Source organism: Lagopus leucura, unplaced genomic scaffold (assembly GCF_019238085.1).
Source record: "Lagopus leucura isolate 7727_CA_CO unplaced genomic scaffold, USGS_WTPT01 Super-Scaffold_100001, whole genome shotgun sequence".
Lineage (NCBI taxonomy): Eukaryota > Metazoa > Chordata > Aves > Galliformes > Phasianidae > Lagopus > Lagopus leucura.
Genome location: NW_024962262.1, coordinates 80,374,162 through 80,398,901, shown reverse-complemented (window position 1 = coordinate 80,398,901; position 24,740 = coordinate 80,374,162). Strand labels below are relative to the sequence as shown.

The following is a 24,740-nucleotide window of genomic DNA, read 5'->3' as shown; positions in this document are numbered from 1 at the left end:
TAAAAAGTAAGAATATATGAAAACATTGCTTTTGCTTTGTTTTGTTTTCTGTGATTTTTTTAACAGATAAAATGAAATACTTGAAACTAACATGTAGAATCTGTCTAAAAATTATTTTATTTTGCATACAAAATTGTACAGAATGTGTAGAAGCATTATTTGAGATCATGACTTTATTAACACTTCTATTAAAATGGATTTTTTAATGTTGTTTTTGCTTAATAATTTACCTAAATTAACATATCCTTAGACAAAACAAGATATAGTTTAGTCCTTTTGCCAAGTGCCTTAACAGTTTCTGCAGTTTATCTACTTACATATGTCCAGACATTCTGAATGCAATTTTAAATCACAAACACAAAAAGAAAAAAGAAATAAAAAATATTGCATGAAAGCTGAAACAATTGAAAGAAAATTCCTTTCAGAATCTAACACAGTAATTTATGCTAAGTAAATCTTTCCCAAAGCACACTTTAAGGAAGCAAACATATAAAATACACAAGCAAGCTTACCTCTTTACTGTTTAAATATTAAAACAATGAATCAGAAAAGCAGTGTACACATTTAGCAGAAAGTTATTCTACTGTCACACTTATCTACATCTAAACTTGATATTGTACAGCATTTTTAGAAGACTCGTGTATGTATTTCTCAGAAGCAGTACAAGTTCAGTAAGTGTATCAAAATTAGTTTACCTACTTTCACAGCGCATGTTTACTGAAGAAACTGCATGGTCTTATTTCATTTAAGTATCATGACGCAGAAATATAGAATAACCATTTATCAATATCCATTCCAGAAAATCCCAACTTTTATTTCTTGGCACTTCTTACTTTTCCTTGTGTTTCTTCGGACACTCTTCGCGTTAACATTTCTTCACCTTCCAGAAAAGAGGAGGGGAAAAAAAAAAAAAACAACAACAAAACCCCCCAAACATTCAGCAAAAGCATAATTGGTTTATATTGCCTTCCAGCTTGTGACCTGTCCTCATATTATTAAATCAGATCATACATACTCCCCTAAAATTCAGCTCGGAGTAATCCTCTGCTACTTAAGGCTGGATGAAAAGAGTACTCATTGTGAATTATGTTTCATCTGTCACAATAACCTTCTTTATTCTTTAGTGCACCTCCCCTTAGCCTCCGGCAATTAGAGAAAATAGGTATGCCTTGAAGTACAAGATAGTAGTATCTCAAAAATATATATACTGATGTCATATACAGACAACACTGGGTAAGCAACACCCTGAAGAATATTCCCTTTTTGATGCGATCCGCATTTTATTAGAACAGAGTAGAGGCAGGCATATTTTACAATGAGTAGGTGCTGATGGCTGTCACTGGGTTATTGTTTTTTGACAGGCAGCGGTCAGAGAGTTTGCCGTTCTATTAAAAGAAGAGGAAAAACTTGCTTACCGATTGATTTCAAGAATGTATCATTTTCCGTACATTTCTGGCTCTTCTGTTCTAAGGTGTTAGAGCATCTCCCCCCACCCTGCAGTTCCTGGAGTCCTGTTGAACTCTTTGGCTGAACACTTCAGCTGCATTTTCTCACTGACTTAGCAAGATTTTCAGAATTTCTTGTTGGGTTTTGGACACCTATTGATACAATTTTTAAAAATTAAATAAGCCCTTAAAAATAAAAAAAAGGAAGTAAGCTGGCATGTGACTACTTAAAATATTTGCACAATAGTACAGAAGAGTGAGAAGTTTTAGAGTTCTCATACTATCAGATCTTAATTTTCCAAATTACTTGTCTTAGTATAGTAATATATGGAGTACATCCAGTATATATCTATGGATGAAAGATGTGATTATTTTAGGTTTTAAGCCACTACTTCCAGGTCATTTATCTATAATAATGCCTTGTCTTTTCTTACAGCTATCTATTTTATTTGTAATCTTTTTAAAATTTTACTGTATCTTCTGGATTTCTTATTTAGTATATATACATTGGAAGCTTTCCAAGTTCCCCTTTTATTTTTTCTCTCCCTCTGTTATTTTTAAAGCCTCAAACCTCCAATCAGTATTTTGCTTTGAAAACCCTCACAATTCTGGGGCAAAACCAACCTCCTTTGCACTATTAGGAAGGTTGATGTTCAGCTGGGAAAGGGGAAAAGAGAAAGAACTTTAAAAAAAAATCAGTAGTGGCTCCGTCAAGCAGATTACAGCAAATAAATAAATAAATAAATAAATAAATAAAACTATTGTGAGGCTGGTCTAATGTTAGGATGCTGGTATTTAAAGTACCCAAGAAATTATTATATTGAAAAAAAAAAAAAAAATTGTGAATAAAGGAGAAGAGTTTGGCCCACTGCACAGGTCTGGGCACAAAAGTGCTTGCTAAGCTATCTATTTCACACATGCAACGACAGAAGGTTCGATATTCATTCGATCGATGACTGAAAAGGCACAATGGCAAAATCGGACGGACTTCTTTTCAAATACAGATCTCCGATGTCCCCCTACAGTCTGCAGTCGCGCGGCTGGTGGTGTGGCACAGACGGAGCAAGGGTTACATCAAGGCTGTTCTCTGGACCGTGCAAACAGTCTAGACCAATGACCTGCAGCATCATGCCCTTTGAAGAAGAGGCAAGTTCGGTCACGACGAAGAAAAATCAAGGCGTACCCCTTTTAACAATAGGGAGCAGCTCGTGGCTGCAAAGAGGTAAGCAGGGGTAAGCAAAAAAGGCATCTGCTTCCATGGTTACAGGCCAAGCATGGGAACCTTGCTTTTGAAGAGGGACGGTTCTCAGGCTCCCTCACAGGCTATGTCATGCATTATAAGCAAAGGCAGGTTGAGCTGAAATCCGCAGAGTTATTTCAGAGTAAAATGATACGTGAGCACATGGCTGTTAGCAAAAAAAAAAAAGTCACATGACTGTTTAGAAGCAGGCTTGCACTGTTTCCGAGTCGAGAGCCTTTCTTATGGGGCATTTTCTTCTTCATTGTTGGTTTTTTTGTGTGTTTTGTTTTGTTTTGTTTTTTAGTTGGTTTGGTTTTATTCTGTTTTGTTTGTCCATTTTGCTTTTGCAGAAAACCAAAACAATTGAGAGAACGTTTATGCAAAACAAACATTAGTTTGATACACAAGATTCTGGCTGTTCTCCTTCTCTAAACTAAAGAAGGTCAAGGGTCAATGTTTTCCCGTGACAGGGCCACAAATCCTTTTGTTAACGTAGATTTAGCAAATGTAATTTAAAGTAAGATTTTGGTTTTTGTCCTAAGTGCATATTGTAATAAGTTTGACAGAGCATGAAAGTAATGTTTTTTTATTTCTCTGCAGTAACTTTTTTTTGTTCTAATCTTTTGCCAGTTTTATGTATTTGTTTGTTTGTTCATTTTTATATCTACAATGCTAATTTTTAATATTTGCAGACAATTAAAAGTCCACACAAGAGTCAATACATTATTAGTCATACCCTTTCCAGGGAGCAAAAAAAGATTATCTGCAGGTTATAGGTGGTGAGAATGTCATCAGTGGATGTCAGACAGTGGTGTAACCATTAACCTTTGAGAATCATTGTGTTTGTACTTTATTTCTTTTTGCTTTGCTATTCCTTCAGCTGCAGCGTATTATATTTCCTCTTGAAAATTTGAAGTGCATAGTTGTGTTTGCTTCAGCCTATCTGCTTATTTTACTAATTGTATTTACTGAATGTCTTCTGTGAAATTTTAAGTCTAAGTGGTAGGCTAGGAACTTTGATGACACTATTTTTATTGGAATTTTAAAATATTTGTTTTATGACCAACAGCTTCTGTTGCGTACTGTATGTTCTGTTCTTATTACCAGAGCATGATTAATTTTATTCTACTTATTCTTGTTAAAATTGAAAAGGAGAGGAAGATATCTGGAGCACCACTGAACAGAGTTTGATGTTTCAGGAACACTAACAATTATTCCCTTCATTTCCATAAATATTTTTCTTGTGGTTTTCTGTTGTACTTGGTAGAATTTGTACTGCTATTCCATGAAAGTAATTAATATTTATGAGCATACCAAGTGGAATAGTTTCAGGGTGTATTCTGAAGTTGCACAGATCTATAGGATGGCTTGATTTATCTTAAGACTGGGGACAGCATATCAGAAACGAAAGTGTATGTATGAACCGTCTGTAATTTGTTTCTGAATAGGGATAGGTTTATTTGGAAAAAAGAAAAAAAAAAAAGAAAAAAAAAAGTACTTGGGCTACCTCACTGGCTTCCAAGCCAAAATTATCTAAGAAAGATACAAAAAAATGCGTCAGATAATATCAACATACCAAATAAGCAATTAAATATTAATAGCAAGAGTAGGAAACCCATTATCTTAAAATGATCATGATCTGGATTCATTGGATACATTCTGGATAATTTATATCCTGCATATTAATTCAGTTTTCAGATTGTCTTTGACATGATTGCAAATTGTATCTTTTCTACAGGAGGTCCATTAACTGGTCCCATTAGCTTTAGAGAAAAATCTATTTGCTGGTCTTTTGTGTAAGCTGTTACACGTAATATGACATTGTGGTATTCTTGCTGAACTATGGATGCATGTTAATGATGACAAACATGCTCATATAATTTCTTCAGTTAGAAATTCATACAACATACAAAAGTGCTTTGCCTTAGGCTCTGTTTAGTCTATGAGATTCTCTTAATTTTTGTCTGTTACCTCCAACAATAAATTAAAAGATCCATCTTATGTGGACAGCATTAACAGGATTGAATTCATTGTTGTTGCATTTGGTATCCAAATAATGTCTGAAATTAAGTAATGCAATGGCAGCAATCACTTATTCTCATGCTAATAGTAAGATGAGTTTTATTAAAAAAAAAAAAAAAAAAAAAAAAAAAAAAAGAGAGGGAGAAAGAGATTTGCTCCTGGAAGGAAGCTTTTTTTTAAATAAAAGGTCTCCCTCTTGTTCGTCTGTTGTTCATTTTAATGTAATTGATAAGAAAGTCATCTCTAGATTCACAGCAGTCTGCACAATGTACCAAGGGGAGGATCTGATCTTAATTATATTCATGATCATCTCTTGAAATAATTAGTCTTCTCCTGTAAGGAGCTGAGGGTAGAGCATTGCAATGAAAGGCACATACAAGAAAAATAGACACATATGATAAAAAGTGCACCTCTATTATAGTGCAAATATGATTGTGAAACCTGTAGGTTTATTTCTGTTGTTGCTGTAGATTGAGCTTTACCATGTGTTGATTTATTACTTAAAAGTATGTACAGGCATGGCCTACTTTCTGCTTTTGACCCTGAAGTTCTAAAAAGCCATACTCTACTGGGCTGTTGTTTGAGTGACGTGTCAGCTTTGCAGCTGGATAAAGCTCAGGCTGCCAGTTGGAGGCATTTTACTCTGTTAAAATTGGCAACGGTTATTACACTGATTCTTCTGTTTCCTTTTCTCATTTGAGCATTCATTTAGATGAAGGAACAAACAATCTAAATTTTTTTTCTTGAATACCAGGGCTGTAAGGCTCACAGTAAGCAACACAATCTTCTAAACTCTGTTGTGACATATAAGCCAATTCAACTTGTCTAAACAAAGGGAGTCCCTCACTGGTTCTGAGAAAAAGGAGTGATTTTTGTGTTGTTTTTTTTTTTTTTAATATCAGAGATGTCTCAAATGTTTTGAAGGGTTGTGATTTGTATAGCAAAGGTTATCAGATACAGTTTCCTTCACATTCAGTGTAATTTGTGGCCCTGCTGTCTGCAGTACTAATTCCTTTGTTTTCACAAGAGAGGTGGACAAAGATTTAGCATGGTATTTTGCAGACTAGGTTGACTGTGTCATCGGTTTATTTTAGCGGAATTTTAGTCTGAATAACTCACTTAAATCAAGAGAGGTACCAATCCTACCAGAATGGTTTATTTACCTTGTCCTCCAACTGTTTTTCCTGCCATGAAGAAATGGAAAAAAAAATTATGACAATCTGTGAACATAGCTGAACCAGTGTGGAACATCTGGTCTACGAAAACTTAGGCAGTGGAGAAAAAGGCTCATTTATTTCATTTTGAGTTATTCTGGCAAGCCTCTTTTAGAAGAAAAAAAAAGAAACAACAACAAAAAGCCCCGAACAAAACCATTCCAAAAGGACTTCTTTTTAAATGAAGAGAAAGATACTCTAGTTCGGCATAATGTCTAGGAGTCATCGAATCGCAGAATCATAGAATTGCTCAGTTTGGAAAAGATCTAGATCATCGAGTCCAACCATGACCTAACATACTACCCTATCTCTAACAACCCTCTGCTAAATCATGTTCCTGAGCACCACATCCAAATGATTTTTAAACACATTCAGAGATGGTGACTCAACCTCCTCCCTGGTTGCCTATTCCAGTGCTTAACCACCCTTTCTGTAAAGAAGTTTTTCCTGATATCCAACCTAAACCATCCCTGGTACAACTTGAGGCCATTTCCCCTTGTCCTGGTACTTGTCATCAGTGAGAAGAGACCAACCCTGCTCTCGCTGCAATCACCTTTCAGATATTGGAAGAGAGCAATAAGGTCTCTCCTCAGCCTTCTCTTTCCCATACTAAACAACCCCAGTTTCTTTAGTTTGTCCTAACAGGGCATGTTCTCCAAGCCCTTCACAAGCCTTGTTACCCTTCTTTGGACCTGCTCCAACACTTCAATGTCCTTTCTGTATTAAAGTGAACACAGCATGCTGGCATTTTATGATGATATGCAACATTTCTTGAAGTCATCATTACAAGGTCAGGTTTTTGTCATCCTAAGAAGCAACTGGATAAAGTAAAGGCAATAAAAAAGAAAACAATCATAGGAGACCACAACTTGCGGTTTGCGTGGTGATACAAGACAAATTTTAGTTAGCTGAAATGAATGCAAAGATACCTTTTTATTTCAAGGTTTCGGAAATGATGCCAGATTGAATAATCACCAAAAGCTCCTTGATTAGCCCCCATAGGATCATCTTTTTCTATATTTCCTTAGTAACAGAGAAATCATCCCTGTTTGTGAAGGTACTAAGAACAAGGCCTTGAGGAACGTCATTTAGCAAAAAACCATCAAAGCCTAAAATTGAGTTGACTGAATTTTAGTTGTAGGTGAAAGTCTCTAGGCTTTTTCCTTCAAAATGGAGGTATCTGATAGATAGGTTAAGCCAGTAACATGATATTGTATGTAAATGTGCCTCATTATTATAATGATTTTATGTAATTTTATGTAATGATATTACATGAATTGATTAATTTAACTAATTTCAATATACAAAAAAATTAAGTCTCTCTGGCCCTTGAAATTTTTCTTAGTCTATAACTACCATCACAAAAAGCCTCAGAAAGTCTGCTGGAGTCCTTGCTCCCTGTTTGAGTCTCATTCCAAATGCTTTGAATATGAATAACAGATGCAGGATTAACTCTGAATCAAATAACCAGAAAGACATATATTCTCACTAACTGGCATGGTTCAAGGTTGTTTTGTCCTTGAAATGGAAGTTTGTCTGATTCCAGAAATATCTAAAATGTGTGTTCATTTCAGTATTGTCATTTCCCAAGTCTGATATTGATAAGCAGACTTTCCTGTAATGCTTATGTTCTGCTTATAGAAAAAAAGAAAAAAAGATTTAGCATTACTGAAATAATGTTAATCTGAAGCAACCTGGTATTTTTTGTAGCCTTTTAACAGAGAGATGTAGATCCGTAGCAGTAAGTTTCATTATTGGGTAGACCCTAGCTAATTTAAGACCACAGGCTTTGTGATATGATCCCATGGCAAAAGTATTTCCTGCTGAGAGATCACCATGCCAAACAGTCAGGAGATGCATCATCCTAATGCAGAAAACAAGCATTTCTGGAGGAAGAAAAAAAAAAAAAAAAAAAAAAAAAAAAAAAAAAAAAAAAAAAACCCGGGGGGGGGGGGGTTGGTTCTGGCTCTCTTTTACTTTTCCAATATTTTCAGAAGGGCATCACAGAGATAATTCTTATGCAGCACATGCTTTCTACTCACTATCCTCTTGGTATGCTACATAATGACTTTATGAAATATCAAGCAGGACTTGCAAGGGAGAAGAGTGTATCTAAGTTAATGTTGGACCTGCTTTTAAAACATCGTGTTGTCTGTGAAATGACTGTTTTTTGTTTCTTTTTTTTTTTTTTTTTTTTTCTTTTTTTATTTCTTCTGAAGAGATATTCAGAATGGGATAGATATTCTGAAGAAGTAGTTCTCAGAATAAATATCACATATAGATGTACCTTTGATAGAATTATTAAATTTTGTTTAGGTGCTTGGGCTGAGAATTTCCCCTGTTTTGTATCTGTTGAAGAGCTCTGTTTCTGATTCCCCATGTTTGTATCTGTTGAAGAGCTCTGGAGGATTTACATTACAGACATGAAAGAATTCTAAAGAAATCTTGTAATACTTGTACATTCGTGAATAAAGAACCTTGCAAAGTAGGACAAGCATGCTAAGTTTGTAGTTAGCAATATGTGAAATAATATGTATCAGAATGCAAAACAAGAACAGTCATACAGAAAAAGAGTAACTTTGAAAAGGTCAGTATACTTGCTTAACAAATGCCACTGTCAAGGACCTGTTTATAGGAGTTCTGGTGAAAGAAAGTTTTCCCAGAGAAATGGAAAGATTTTTGCTTTATGGGGGACATGATGGCTGATAGTTTGACATTAAGAAATAAATAAATCCAAAATTAGATCTTGAAGGAAGTCTTTTACATTTCTGAGAAGCACCTAGGATTTTGTGTCTACATCAGTGTTCCAATACAGTTTTAACAGTATTCCTTCACTTGTTCTTTCTTACTGAACGGTCTCATTTTTAGGGCACAGTTTTTAGACAAGATTAAACAATGGTCTTTTTCCTATAATATGTCTGAGTTTTCTCAAACTGAGCTTACAATCCATCTGACTTATGCTTATGGAATAAGATAATTCAAAAGATGCTCTTGTTGGTTGGACTAATAGCCCATCAATCCTCATGTGTCTTCATGACAATGGAAATAGGGCATTCAATTCAGGGAGAGTGTGTGGTCCTCTCAGCTTTCTGTGGTCCATTTCCCTCGTACTCTCTTGGCATCAACTGTTTTTGGATTAGTGATGTTAGAGGGGACATCCCTACCTGCATCCTTCAGTATCTGTTTATGGCATTCCTTTTTTTGTAGCTTGAATTTATTCTTTCTTATACATACACAAAATATGATTTTCTCATTTGTACAAACATCTGTACAGTGAACAAAAAGTTATGTTTGCTAGAATTTATTAGGAAAAGTATTAATCTACATATGCATTTCTAAGACAATAAATGCAATATTAAGGGAAAACACATGTAGCAGAAGCACCATTCTGGCAAAAGAAGTTTAGTTTATGCAGTAAAAAATTCCCTGTTCTGTTTGTTATTAAGAAATTGCATATAGTACCTTCTCTTCCTTAATATGTTTCTCAAGAAACAGACTGTTACTTTCAGCAAATACATAGGATTTTTAGATGGGGAATGTTATTGGGGAAAGCTCTATTAGTATTAATTGCAAGTTTAAAAAAGCACCTCAACATATTCATAATGGTAGTGTAGGCATATCTACAGTATAATTTCTGACATTTCAATAAATGCAGCCATGCATACAGAATCCCGTCTAGAATCAAAGTGGTGGCATATGAAGCTGAGTCTCCTGTCCTAAAGGCAATGGTATTTCACATTCTCTTTCATAAATGTATCATTTTTTCATCTTGAAAACAATTAGATATGTGTGGAAAAACAAGTCCGACCTCCCTATTGGAAGGCTCCTCCAAACACTAATGCTTTGATAGCTGAAAATCATACTTTCAGTCTGATTTTCTGCCGGTTATTCTTGTGCCATCTCTGTTCTTCAGACTGAACAATTTTTCTCCTTCACCTGTGCTTGTAATGATCTAATTCTCCCCGCAGTATACATTTTCCACTGGCTCTACTTTATTAAAATTAAGCTTTTAGTTCTCTCACAATAATTTCTCCCTTCCTACTACTCATTTTAATAGCCTTCCTCTATGTTTGTTCCAGCTAAATACATGCTTCCTACACCTGAGCACTTTGAGTACTCGGCAGTTTTCCTAGCCAAGTTGTTGCAGTTCCTTACATAGAAATTTTAATAATTTTCTCTATTTTTTTTTTTTTCTTCTGAGATCTAACAGTACATTTCAAAATGAAACAAATCCAGTTAATGGACACATCAGATTGGTATCTCAGCCATTTTGGATGACATTCATCTTACCTAGTTTTAAGCACCCCTGAGCTAGTCACCACAGGCCCCTTTTATAATCAGAGACACTTTACAGTATGATTAATCTGATCTATTTTTAGTGATTTTAACTGCATGAAATCTGCTGTGCCCTAGAAATACTCTTCACTGACCATGCCTAAACAAATATCTCATTTAGAGACATCTATCATCTATGCTGGAACATCTGAAGTGCTTATTTTGTAGTTCATTAATATAATCGGGTCCTTCATTTCCTCACAAGGTTTCAAATAACAGAAGCAATAATAACCACAGATATAACATTGCAGTTTGCACTGCAGACTTTAACCTTGTTTTCTGTTCCTCCTGGTCTCTGGTGTTGTGAAGAGTTTATTCTGAGTTGACAGTACTTTTGTACTGCATACTGAAAATGACTCTTCCACTACACCTTAAAAACACAAACAACAGTAACCAGAGGTAGCATCACTTCCTCTCAAAAACTGTTGTTTCCCCTAAAAAAAAAAAAAAAAAAATTATTTGGCTAATGATTTTTCTAGACTAATGTTTGACAGTTGATTTTCTAGATTACATCACAAGAAGAAGCAACATGTGTTTTAGGGAAGGAGATTGTTGTGATACTGGCAAACAAAAATAAGATACCAAGTTTTGATCAAATTCCCACCTCATAAATAAAAGGCTGTAGAAGTGGGGAGTAGATTAGGTGGTTGTGAGCAATTCAGCCCTGTAAAATCTCCTTAGCTACATCTTCTAAACAAGGGTTTCATTTAATATTTATTTTAAAAGTTAAATAAAAATATTTAAAAAGTTAAGATGAAAATTAAAATTTGTAAAAGAAATACAAATGCATATGATTATTATCTTCTTCACTGGAACAATGATGGAACTTCACAAAGAACAAATGGAAATCAGAAGGCAGTCAGTACCTCAAAAGATTTGTGCAGTTACCATTCCATGTGATCTCACAGTGGATTGGTATTTAAAATTTGCTACGGCTGAATCTTAAGAATTTATCTCAAAACATTAAGATATGTACTATGAATGAAGAAAATGTTACTACTATACCACTTTTTGGCTGACACCAAGACTCAGGAACTCAGAAATGTCAATGCCTTACTACTTCATTTCCTGAGCGACTCAATAAAAATGGATAAACTTCCAGATAATTGAGGTTTAAAGACAAATTTTCAGGTACTAGAATGCAGTCTAAGAAATACATCTGCTGCAAGTTTATTCATAAAATAGATTATATTAACTTAGAACTTAGTTAAGTGAATTATTTTAAAATTATTCTTAGTACTTCTAAATTCCCATTTTCCTGTATTTTCTTTAGTCACATTTCTGTGTATTCTCTACTTGGCATTGCAGTGCTGTATTCAGTTTTAGCCCCCCTGAATAAGAGCAGTTCTGACAAATGGCAAAGGATCATTAGCTGGGGAGTCTACTACATGCTGCTGACACAAGGATTGTAGGGAAGATGGAGGTGGAGACTTTGCTAAGGTGCTTGATGAAAGCTTGCAAAGGGAAGGTCACAGGCTGCAGCAAAAAGAATTGTAATTTGCAGAAGAAAAAAATATCCATCATGATGGTGGTCAAGGAGAGGGAAATCTCATGAGGACAGCCCATGGACTTCAGGGGTAGTACAGACCTGGTTCAGGTCCTGAGCTACCTGCTAGGATACTGAGCACAGCTAGGGGTACTGCTGAGTAGGAGGTTGAACTAGGTGACCTGCAGGGCTCCTGTCCCATCAGATTTCTCTGTCAGTCTTTGTCCTTCTTCTAGCTTGTGCTAGCTCCTAGAAGTTCATTATTAATAAGCAGCGATATGGTTAACAAGCTGTCTACTTAGCAAAATGAATATGAATCTTTGTGTCCTGATGTATTTCATGTCACAAAAAAATAATTAAATCTTGACTTTATTTGCATACATAGCTCAGCATGTGACTGAATGTACAGCCAGGAAGAGATTGCCCCAGTCTATAGCATCATAAAAGATGGTGGATTATGCAAGATAGCAAGTAGCTGGGCAGTGACATTGTTCTGGCTGCAGCCTACTACTGCCTGCCTTGCTGCAGCTGTGGGGCAGCAAGGCTGGGAGTTGGGCTGGCCATGCCAAGTGGAGGAACAGCCAGGCAGGCTGTGCTGTGGTACTGGGTCACAATATTGCCTGACACCTGGCAATTCCCCTAAAACTTTTAACTTGCTGAAGGTCATCAAGTCTTGAGAAAAAGAAATATATATTTTTTATCAGTGTATTTAGTAATATACTTTACATCACTGTATGTATTTCTTTGAAAGTGAGTTTATTTAAAAAAATCAAGAGGCTGATTTATTGCATGAATCCATTATCCTTGTCTGATGAGCTGTGTTTCTTTCAGGTGTCCACCTGCAGTTCAGTTTTGCAGCTGGATCATTTGTATCACTTCACTAACTGCTGGTAAGTCCTGAGATCATTATTTAAAGTTTGTATTACCATGTCACCACCAACAAATTCAGGTGCTTTCTTTCCTGGCATGGAGATGGGTGAGACTCCTATAGCTTCTGACATGACTCCCACTGAATGTAGTCATAGTGCTGGCAGGGTGTTGGGACTGCAATGGAGGCACAGTCAGGCCTGCCGTGATGGCTGGCAATCATGAACCTGGTCTGGCTAGGATGGTACTGCAGGTCTCAGCAGCTTTTTCTAGTTGGAACATAGCTCTGCACCAGCAGCACCAGAAATGGATCTATCATCTTAGTGCCGTTACATTGGATGGGAGTTTTGTCATGGTCTCCTTCACTCAGAAGAAAATTTCACCTTAAGTTTCTAAGAAATATTTAGTGACTATCTTCTTGCTTGTGGGAAGGCTGACATTGTCTTGATGTGATTCTAAATATTTTTCCTTAAAGATGTGACTAATTACCTCAGTCCTTAAATGGAGAGTCATAGTGTTTAAAAAATCAAAATGCACCACTGACCATGTAATTAAAATACAAGTTGTTTTTCTTGTCCTTTGTATTTTGTCTTTGAAGCAGGAAATAAATATATATTTTTTTAATCCATTATAGAAAGAGTGATTAATTGCAAAAACAAACTGTCAAAATTTTGCTTTTTTCATGATTTAAATTTATCTGGATATCGGGCTATTATTTTCTGCTGGCACCTATAAATGGTGGTTGTTTTCGCATGATCACTGCTACATCAAGTCAGCTGAAAAAGATTTGAAATGTCTTCTCAGTTTTCAGGTTTTATTACTCTTCCTTCACCTCTTTCTGTTTTTCCCATGTCCTTTTAAAAATATGAAAGAATTTGTAAACATTACTCTGATTACTACCGTTACTGCAGCTAGAGCAAAAAGAAGTCCTCTGTAACCCTTACTTTACTGGCCATTTACTGGCCAGGACCTTATATTGAACTGTAGATCCCAGCACTTCCTCTGTACACTTCTGCAGTATTTCTTTCAGTTTGTCTTTCTGATCTAAGGATGACTTTTGAATGTGTGGTTTTCATACAAATTTGCATTCTCCACTTAAAACCATTTTGACTAGGTTCATACTTAAAATTCCATGTTACCATTACTTTTCTTCTTTCTTCAGAAGTTAGAAATTGCTTACTTTTGTGGTGGATTCTGCTCATGCTTCCAGCTGATGTGAATGTGGAATCTCAAAATAACAAGCCATAAGGAAAAGCTTAGGTCTTTTGAATAATGCTGTATCTTCTTCAGTTCAAAAGATTTTGATTATGGATGTCAGGCATGTAGTACACATCCGTATAAATTGGATGCATCTTGTTGGTTTACATAAAGGGTAAATAATGAAAAGTGAAATACTCAAGAATATTTGCCATAAGTGGGAACTACAAGTACAGGTGACTGCTAAATGTTGAATTAGTAGAAATTAACTATATCACTGTACTCTCAAAAAGCACAGTTACCAGCATATTTAAAATAAAGCAGGTGATAGCAGCCTAGCTTTTTCTATAAAAGAAACACTGGACTTTATGGTGATGTCATTCCTAAACTCAGACTTGATGTCAACAGTTTGTCTTTTCTTCATTTTCTTTCTCTCTCAAAGACTTTACAATCATCATTTCTTCTCCTCGTGCTTCCATTTCTTTCCCTCCTGCTTACATTTCCTCCTTTTACTGTGGATGTTTTTGTTAGGCTTTATTTCCTTTCTTTCATTTTTGATTTTTCAGAGATCAGATTTTCTCTTTTACTCTCCTTGTTTTTTCTTACTAATTTATTTGTCCATAAAATCCAGGCCATTTTTCTTACTTTGTGGACTTCTCATCCTATCACTGTGCTTATTTTATATGTGTGAGGAAAATTTTCTCCCGTGTTGTCTTTCGGCCTATAAAATGAAAAGAAATTATAAAAATTTATAAGGAGAAAAGTATCTGAATATGTACACGGACAACAGTGGAAGACAGCTGTCCAAACAGGCTGCATATTTGGTCATAGATTTATTGGAAGATAAGTCTGTTTTATTCAATAGAACGCGCATTTTTGATATTTTCTTTGCAGTCAGCAGAGAGCTGAACATAAACCCACATAATCATTCTGAATACTAATACTGGTAGAAAAAGAGTGAAGTCCTCTTTTTATAATATATGCCATTTTGTTCTGGAAATTTTCTTTCAGAAATAAGGAGAAGTTTAAAAATAAAATGAAGGGTAAAGATCGTAGTTTGTCTGGAAGCTATGAATCAATTACTACTAAAATATAGAGTTTGGAAAGCAATGCCTCCTATTTATTTTCATGGAAACTATAAAGGATATGAAGAGCACAATAATAATATTTGATAGAGCAAATTCTCAGCTAAAAAGCACTCTTTTTCAACATAATCACCACCATTAGCTATGTATTTTCACCAACAGTGTAAAAAACTTGCACAACTGGAGGTGACTCACTGTTGCTGTCACTACATCTGAAACACACCACCTCACTGTGCTCACATCCGCTATTTGATATCCATAAATATTCTGCAATCATCAATTAATGTAAATGGGCACAATTTCTTTCACGTGGAGGAATTCAGTGACGCTCCTTTGCTTCATGTGTACTTCCACGTCATATGCAATTTTGTCAGACTGCCTCTCTCCTGCCGTCTATCACACAGCAACAAAATGTAATGGGATATTGGTAGGAAGGTTAAACCTCTGCTTTCATGCATCCTCCTCTAATGTTGTGAGCCAACATAATAAAATAGAAGGCATTACTTTCAGAGTAGCGCTCATATGTTTTTTAGAGTAGTCCTTTTCTACCAGGTTGCATTATTTTCACAGTTACTGCCTAACTAGAAAAAAACTACTCTTACCAGCAGAAGCTGTTATTAGATTCCACACTGCAGGAAACATGTGTAATACAGTATGCATTTTTTTTTTGCTGTAGATGATACTTTGAATTCCTTCTAAGGTAAGAAGAAGTCTGCTCACTGTATATATTTGAGAAACCAATATAAATGAGATTTTCCATTTGCTTCCATTCCGTAGAGCCTTTTAGTTATTGTAATTACTAGCATATATTGTAAAAGTTCGTTATGCTATTGAAAGTAACGTAGTTCATTTGGTACTGAAAATTATTCTTGGAGAAAACAATGACTTGGAGTAGCATATCTGTATTTTTTTATTATTATTATTTTAAGCTTCTGGAATAACTTGATCAAAATTGGGCTTCACTGCTAGTAGAAAACTTTATTCTCCAATTTTTTCATTAAACAGAAGGAATCTGGAATATCTTTATATGTAGGGAAAAAAAAACCAACAGCATTTCTTTTTTTACAGAAAAAAACCAAATATAAAGAATGCCATTGTTTGCTGCACATGTGGCAACGTCTGGTTTATATTAAATTGAAGTTACTGCCATCTGGTGGTGAAAATAGTACTATATCAGTGCAACTGGAAGCGATTCTAGGAAAGGAAACCTTCAGAAGTGAATATTGTGCATCTGTGCATGTGTGTGAGTGTGTGTGCATATACGGGGGGGGAGGGAGCATATATGTATACAGGTGTATATAAAGGCATATCTTAGCATTTGGGTATAGTTTTAAAAGAATTTCAAAATATTCAAAGATAGAGAATGGCTTGCTGAACCACAGACTAGTCAAGAATATGAAGCTGTGAAAGAAAATATGGAAAAACATAAGAGGAAGACAGCAAAATGTAAGCTGTGATACTGTCAGAGCATCCATACTTTGGGCTTAGGGTAGTGCATATAATCATGTATGAAACATATCCCCAGAAGATTTTGTACAGTAGGAGTTTTTATGTTTCATGCATTTCTGGGGGCGTTTCACTTTCTATGGTGGACATCACCACTAATTATTGCTGCAAAAACACCTGAGCTGGCTCCGTTTTAATGCTACATTCCTTACTTAGATTTTTGTGCAGTGTATTTGTTCCTCTTTGAATCTGGATGTGTCCTTTTATTGATTGTTACCTGATTTCTGAAAGAACAGCCAGTAGGGATGGATTTTTATCTGTACTGATTAATATATCAGTACAGTCTGTGCGGCATCTTAAACATATTACACAGTAGCTAGTGAAGAGATATTCAGTTTGAGATAATGACAGATAACTATCTTCAATAGTAAGCTGTTCAGTAATCATATAAGTATACTAACTTGTGTCCAGAACTTGTTCTGCTTTCATTGTTGTAGTTTTGGAAGACCGCAAATTAGGTCTGTCTTATGTACAAGTGTAAGTAGGCTTCGTTCTCATACATGGTGTTTTCTGCTGCTAGAATGCAGTAAAAGTGGTCCTTTGCACTTAATCTGAAATTTGTATCTAAAGTGTATCTTCTAACTACCGTCCTCTGACGTTGAGAGTCAAAGGCAAGTTGGGGGATCTAAGTATCTCACATGATTCATAGGGGCTTAGTCAGCATCCACAGCCCTCTAGCTGCATGTTTATCTCCTGATGGTAGCTCAGATTTTATCAGCAAACAGTTGCTGGTGTTAGTTAAGGTAAGGCTAGAGGAGGCATGCGTGGCCTCAGCATTGCTCAGCTCTGGCTGTCTCCAGACTCTCAGTATCACAGGTTACTGAGAAATGATCGACACGGGCTTAAAGAGAGCCTCTGCACTCTGAGTCCTGTCTAGCAAGAATTGCAAGGGTTCACTTCACTGAAAAGATGTGCTTCCTATGTAGAGGAAATTTCTATCCCTATCCTATGCTGAGAAGCCTATGTGATTCTTGATTCATACATTTACTTGATCAAGTCTTTTTGCTCTTAGCCACAAAAATTCTATTTTCAAAACAACTGGTGAACTGGGCCTGCAGTTTTGTAAATTCTTTCATCCTTGAGTGTAATTCAGCAAAAAAACTAATTATACTGGTTTTCTGCACAGCTTTTAGAGGTTAGTGAAAGGGTTAAGTACAGCTGCAGATATTTCTCATCTCTCATCATTCTTGTTTATTTTGTTTAAAATTCTTTTTCACTTGGTTGGATTTTTCTGCCTCTAGTAGTTTTTTGTTTGTATTTTGTCTTCTTCCTTTTTCTGAACTCTCTAGGAGTCGGAGTCCTGCCCAGATAACATCTTTCAAAAGGAAAACCATTGACCTTGTAATCCTGTCATTCTGTTTTTAAGACTACATAGCACATGCAGGTGTCTGATTTCTTCATAGGTTTTAGAGGAAGTACGTTTTCATGACTTTGCAATGTAATTGCCTAATTGTTTTTCAAGGAGACAGACACTTTTCTCACAGTAAGTCTCTTACGGGAAAGGTTTGACAGCACCAGTTAGAGCACTGGATGGTACATGACCACATATTAAGGCAGTACTTCAAACTCAAGCCCACAGCTGCTTACCAGAAAACCATTTGGCGCAAAAAGCTCTTTCTGACTTAGGCTAGTTTGCAGAAGACAGAAAGGTTGAACAGCTGTTAGAAGGAAAATCATGTTTGTTTCCTTTCTCCAGCCCCCATCTCAACATAAAATTCACCTTGTGCTGTATAACAGAAGTTCCTAGGTTGATTAGCTCTTGATTAGAAAACTGACTGCTTTTTCTTTTTACTTCTGCTGATAAAATGACCGACTTCTAGCCATTTATTTTGAATATTGGTGTTACTGAGATTCAAGCTTTCTGGAATTTCTTCCCCATCCCCCACTCCCCACCTATAGATGCGTATATTTATTTATATTTCCTTGGGATTAATAAGCAGTTTGATACCTATAAGGTAATTGCTATCTATGCTGAAGATAATTGAATTACAAAAGATGAGTTTTTTGTAGTGAAAGATGATACAATGCAAGACAAGGCTAAAATAGACAGTCTGTCATGATGCAATTAATGTTATATGAAAATGTAGAATGCGTTAAAATCTCTCAAATTTAAGCTTTTTGAATCAAAATTGACTATATACATATCCATATTTAATGAGAAGTTGATGCAGGAATTACTCTTCTACTTGATTATGTAGGAAATCTGCACAGAGCCTCATAATGATCCTTGAAAATCTATGGGGGTATGGATACTTCTCTCCAGGAGCAGTCCACTAGATGTGATATTTCTATTTTATATTTGAATCACCATCCTTGGAAGTGTATAGAACTTGACAAGACCATGACCTGCTCTCATTAGATCTGCTTTGAGTGGATGATTGAATTAGATGACATCCCTTCCACCTCATTTATTGCATGATTTTTTGATATGGAATCAATGCTTCTAAGGACAAGAGTGTTTCCATACAATAGAGATTTAAGTTAAAAGTATTACTTCTTCCACTGAAGGTGATGAGTGACTAGAAAAAAAAATGACCTAATTCTGGGATTGAAAATCACTACAATGAACTCATCTTATGCAAACCACAACTTTTTATTATCTTGCTTGCTCCTCCTTTCTATGGATGGTTCGGAGTGGAGAGAACAACTTTCTGTGGAACTTGAGGTGCAAAACACAGTACTTTTCTTGGCTTTGTTGGACACAAACATAGAAGTATGTATACACATTTATTAAAATGATGTAATAAAAAAACTTTATCAAAGCATCAAAGTATATTTTAATTTTCATTTTTCTATTACAAAGAGAGAAAAGAAACCAACCGTGACAGAATCTACTTACAGCTTTTAATGAACTACTGTGGATTCTTAGATAACCTGGTTCTAAAGTCAGTAAAATGTCCACATACAACTAATAGAAGAAAGAATATTTTCGAGAATCCTGTTTTCTCCTTAAAGCAAAATAATAAAAATATTCTATAATTTTCAGAGTATCTGTTCTGTTTCTTAAAATCCTGTGCATTAGAAAGCTGAAGATCAGTAAAATGAAAATAATATTTTCTGAAATTATTATGCCGTCATCTCTGGTTTGGAGGGAACACCCTCTCTCTGGGGGTAGAAAAGTGATTTAGTCTACTCACAAAGCAATTTTGGTTGTTCCTGAACAAATATCCTCAAGTAAAACAAACTTCTATGAACTTTATGCTGTACTTACTCCTATTTACTATGGGAACTTCAAAACTCAAGTTAGTCAGAAGTGTTGGTTGAATTCAACTAGCACTTAGTAATTTGACATTATGTTTGCTAAAGATGTGGTTCGATTACATTTTGGGTAACATTGGTTTCTCCAACATCCCACCATGTTGATACTACTTTTCTTTCTGTTTTCCCCTTCTGTTTAGAGAGGTATGCAGAACTGATCCACAAGAAAGCTGGCCTATCTTATCTTTGAATATAGTCATGATTGATAAAAAGCAAAGAAGCACCAATGATTATGTAATGTTTAACTGATGATTACAAAATGGATATCTTGTGATGTGTAGCCAAGACAGACAGCTGAGCTACAGTTAACCTTCATTATTATGTTGTCATTCAGTCTTTAGCTTAATCACATTACAGGTACAGAACCATGTTTTTGTATCTCAAATTTCACTGCTGTATTAATGTATTTGTATCAATTACAAAACCAGCTTATGTCCACAAAGAGTTTAGATGCTTTTATGCTGTGTGAAGCTCTAACAAGTAATGAATCTAACAGGCTTCATGCATAGCTGACTTGCATGTCCCTATTTACCTTTTCCAACATAAAAAACACAGAAAAGTGTTATGCAGAGGAAAGTCCAGCAGATATTATCAGTTTGGACTCTATGTGAACTGTCTCAAGTCCACAGTGAGTCCATCTGATGTCACTATTACTTCCACTACCAGAAGATATTAGGTTAGTATTGCTCCTATGGCAGCTCTGGGCTAGAGCTGGTAAACTCTTAACAGATCTGATTTCACAGCAATGCAACTTCTCCAAAATACTCAAACAGAAAAAAACACTCAGTTCCTTGAGCACAGCACTGAAACCATGCTGGCGGAGTCTGTCTGAACTGCATGGCACCTGGTCCTCCACAATCCAAATGTTCACCATGTTGTGGGGGATGCAGAGCTAGAACCTTGCCAGCTGTGTTGAGCTACATGCCTGAGTTGGCAGTGTTCTTCCCATTCTCCCTAAAGCTGTTTATGTTGCTCTCCACCATTCCCCTTCCATCGCTGCCCTCAGAGCATCGTGCAGTTTCTGTGGAATACAGGCTCCTGTCACCTTGGAAAACAGAATAAATACTGCTGCAGGAATGAGGTAGCTGAATGGTTGTAGTAATGTAGCATAATAATGAAAATCCTAAATTTTTAAAAATGATTATGATTAAAGGATTGTCTTCAGGATACAAAACTAAGTCTGATAAAAATAATCTAGAATGTTCTTTATGCTTCATATTGTATGTCATTTATGTACTGTTTGAAAATTGCTGAGGAGATGATACAGGACTGCTTGTAATGCCTTTTACATAGATTATATTACGGTAGGGTGTGCAGTCTCATTTTTCTGCAATCTGACTTCCCTTCAGATAACTGCTTAGTGGTGTTCAGAATAAGATTCTCCTTGAAGAACATATAAAATAAGCAAGCTTTATTTTCCCTTATATTTTGTGTTGTTTCTGTGAAGGAGTTTTAAAATCTTCTGCCCCTTGTTGGAGCAAGCATTGCAGTTCTCTGGAATGGAGTTAAAAAAAAAAATTAAAAGCAGGTAGACATTTGGTTTGGAGTGTGTTCGATGTGTTGGGCTCACAGCTGCACACTGCATCTGCTCAGGAGTGGGCTGGCCCACTCAGGGCCAGCTACTGAGAGCTACTGCCATCTGAGGTCTCCACAGCATGTCAGCCCACCTTCCCTGTTGAGAAATTAATGTACTTAGAATGGTAACTGATGCCCTTGAGAGTTAAATCTCCTTCCCGTGCCTGCCACGTCACTCAGATCGCATTTATTCTTCATATGCATACCCTTTTCATTTCTTCCTTATTTCCAGGATGTCTACGGGAGGCACATGTACCAAAAGAGTAATAGTGAAAGGCATTATTAATTGAATTTAAGGTGATGTTTTCAAAGTCAATATGTTTGTGCAAGCATATGTTGTAACATTAGTAGCAGTATTAAATCATCACTTCTTATTGTGTGCTATGCCTCATCTACTAGCATATTTCAGACATAACATTGTTTTACTCAAGAATGGTCAGTGTAATTATTGATATGGCATTCCAACTTTGCAAACCTAAAACTAAGTCTGACGTAGAAAATAGGTAATTAAGAAAAATGAACAATCATTAACAGTGCTGGGAAACAATTGGGATATTTTATGACTACAGTAAGGTGACAACTGCTAAATGGCTGTGTAATGCATGTGTCAAAGTATGTAACTTGATTGTTCTCTCCTTTGTCTCGTTCACCAAAACGTCACAAGATAGAAAGAATAAGAGATTTTTATTATTTGCCCACTTTTGCTGTAGAGCCGTCGTATGGAAGACACTTGAATTTACAAATCTGATGGCATAAATACTTAAAAGTAGTCAAAATAAGAATCAAACGTATGTGGAAGAGGATGTACAGCTGACTGTGGTTTAGTGTGATAAACAGCATGAGCATCCAAATGGTGCAGTTCTCACATTATTTGCAGTTATAGAAAGTAAAAGCAGACTAAAATATCAGCTTTTACTCACATTCCTGCCAAGCATGTTCAGAAGAATGTTAGGTAACAGTAATACTAATTCCAAAGTGCACCAAGGGTGTGCAGAATATCACTATGGGCCACTGTCCTGATGCAGACCAGCATCAGTGAGACTTTGTCATAGGGGATGCCTGGGGAGATATAAGGACAGCACGGACTAACTCTTGGGCTAAGAATGTTATATTTTCAGCAAAACACTTGGATGGATTTAAACACATCAGGATAATGTTTGTTAAAGCCAGAGAAAAATGCCTTGACATAATGGAAAATTATATTCTGGGAACATGGGAAATGCATTCGGTGAGGAAAGAGAAATAAAAGATTGTACGTGTGGCTAATGACATGAAGAAAGAGTGTCTTGCCTATGAAGACATAGAGGGAAAACCAAGGATCCTATCAGTGAAAGCCAGATGTGAAATATTTATGAAAAATTGAAAAACATCTTGTGGTTGGTACTTTTGTGAGACAAAGCCCGAAATTTTTGCTTTAGCTAAGCCCAGCCTGAGTTAATGACTAGATATTCACTGAGAGATAACAGAAAAGTACTGTGAAAGTTTAAACTGGATAAAAGGAATCTAAAAGATTAAAATGAATGTAGGATGGCATGAGTACTAAAGTTGTAAGTTAGCTGTCTCCATGTTTATGCTACAGTGGTGAGATGTTGTGTATGTTTGCCTTTTCACTGATGCGAGTGATATCTAGTTCACTTCTACTTGATCTGCTTGGAAGCCAGATGAAGTCTGAGAGACAAGTAGAAAAATGGATTCATCTGTATTTCTATAATCTAAGAAGTATTCACACTGGTTAAAAAAAATCTCCTCCTTAAGATTATGAAGACTAGACAAAACCTTTTGAGTAAAACTCTTCTTGAACAGTAGACGCTGTTAAAATGGAATTCTGAATAATTGATAATAAGAGAAGACAAGAGGTAGTTTGTTTTTAAACATTGTGTTATTTGCATAGCAGTCATCTTTGTTCACAGCTATTGGAGAGTGGTACAGACAGCTAAATGTTGGTCAGTACTTAATAGAGGTTCTAAGAAAAGACAAGAAAGGTAAGTCGTAATCTTATTTAAAAGATAATTTGTTTTTTTCATGAGGATAGTCAGTCCCACTGAGAATAGTAAAATTGCCTGATGCTGGCATTTATTTAATCCTTTTCTCCAGATGATGTTAGTGTAAATAAATGATAAAGAAGAATTGCTTGTCTATTTTCAGCAATATTCAGTTTTCAGATCTGAGCTCTATTGGCTTCAGTTACTGGAAGTGCATACCAGATAACCACAGAAAGCGGAATAATTCAGTGTTTTATAAGAAATTGGTTATTCTTCATTTAACTGCATTTGGTTTTGTTTAACTATATTTGAATGCTTTGAAGCTGAGATTGATACACCAGTACCAAACTTTGAATCTTGTTCATCTGGATTAAACATATATAAACTATACGTAAGCAATTGGGATCACTTTATTGTTGTTGTTGTTATTATTATTATTGTTTTACTTTTTTTCCTCTGATAATGATGGCAAAATATCTGGTCTTGGCAAGGATGAGAAGACTACTTCACTCCTTATTATTGCTTGGCTACCCAATCTATTCTCCTCATTTAACCAAGTATAATATTCCATTGTAAGCTAAGAAAAGAACATTCTCAGCTGTTTCATTGATGTTTTTGTGTTCCTTAAATTTAAACAGATTTTCATTAGAGTTCCATAGGAATAACTGGAGTTAATTTATGCATGTATCCTCATGTGATTGTGCAGAAAATAATTGTCATAGATGGGAAATAAACTGCTTTTATAGTCTCCGTTTTGTTTATGGAGCTCTGTTTACAGCAATGGGGAGTGCCAGCCAGGATGCTCTCTGAGCTTCGCGCATATGGAGAAATCAGCTCTCTAGCAGAAATAGTATAAAAACCATTTTGAAGAGACAGTGCAAATGGTGATGAGTCAATATATGACGTAAATTGTACCTAAAATATTTTAACTTGTCCCTCTACTATGGCAGGATACACAGTTCAGCTGGGTCAGTTGCACCCTGCAATCTGGTATCGGCATTGGTTATTGCGGGAGTCAATCAATTGCAGTCACCCCATTAAGCAGGAAAAGATCCTTGGATGTTCTATGTTAGTGTTAAGGACGTACACACAGTGCAACTGTAGCAAATGTATTCTGGATGCAGTGGAATGTTATATTATTCCTGTTTAATTTCACATATGATGATAACAAATGTTGTCTGGAAAGGCTTCGGAAACGTCTTTGAACTCTTTGTTGAATACAAGATGGTCATCTGAAGCTGAGTGACTTAAGGATACAGAGTGTTTAAAGATAAGAAAAGTAAAAACAAGGCAGAACTAAAACAGAAAATACTTTAATCAAGCACGTTGAGAACTGGAAACAGTAATAAAAAACAGTAATGATATGAAAGCTGGTGTTTGGACATGAACAAGAGCAGCCTGGATAACCAGGCCTTGAAATTGGAACATGTAAAGTGCTTGATACTGGGAGCAAACTCAGAGCTAGGTCTAGAAGCAAACTCCTTCCTCTTCCTCTTCCTCTTCCTCTTCCTCTTCCTCTTCCTCTTCC

At 35.8% G+C, this 24,740-nt stretch overlaps 1 long non-coding RNA gene across 4 annotated transcripts in view; it reads left to right on the top strand.

The window, feature by feature from the left end:
• The window catches only part of LOC122177299, a 321,677-nt gene that overhangs the window by 85,736 nt on the left and 211,201 nt on the right, over positions 1-24,740 (top strand). For all 4 annotated transcript variants that reach the window (XR_006178042.1, XR_006178041.1, XR_006178039.1 and 1 more), the window contains exon 3: positions 12,574-12,632. This is a non-coding gene — a long non-coding RNA (uncharacterized LOC122177299). The remainder of the gene's footprint in view (positions 1-12,573; positions 12,633-24,740) is intronic.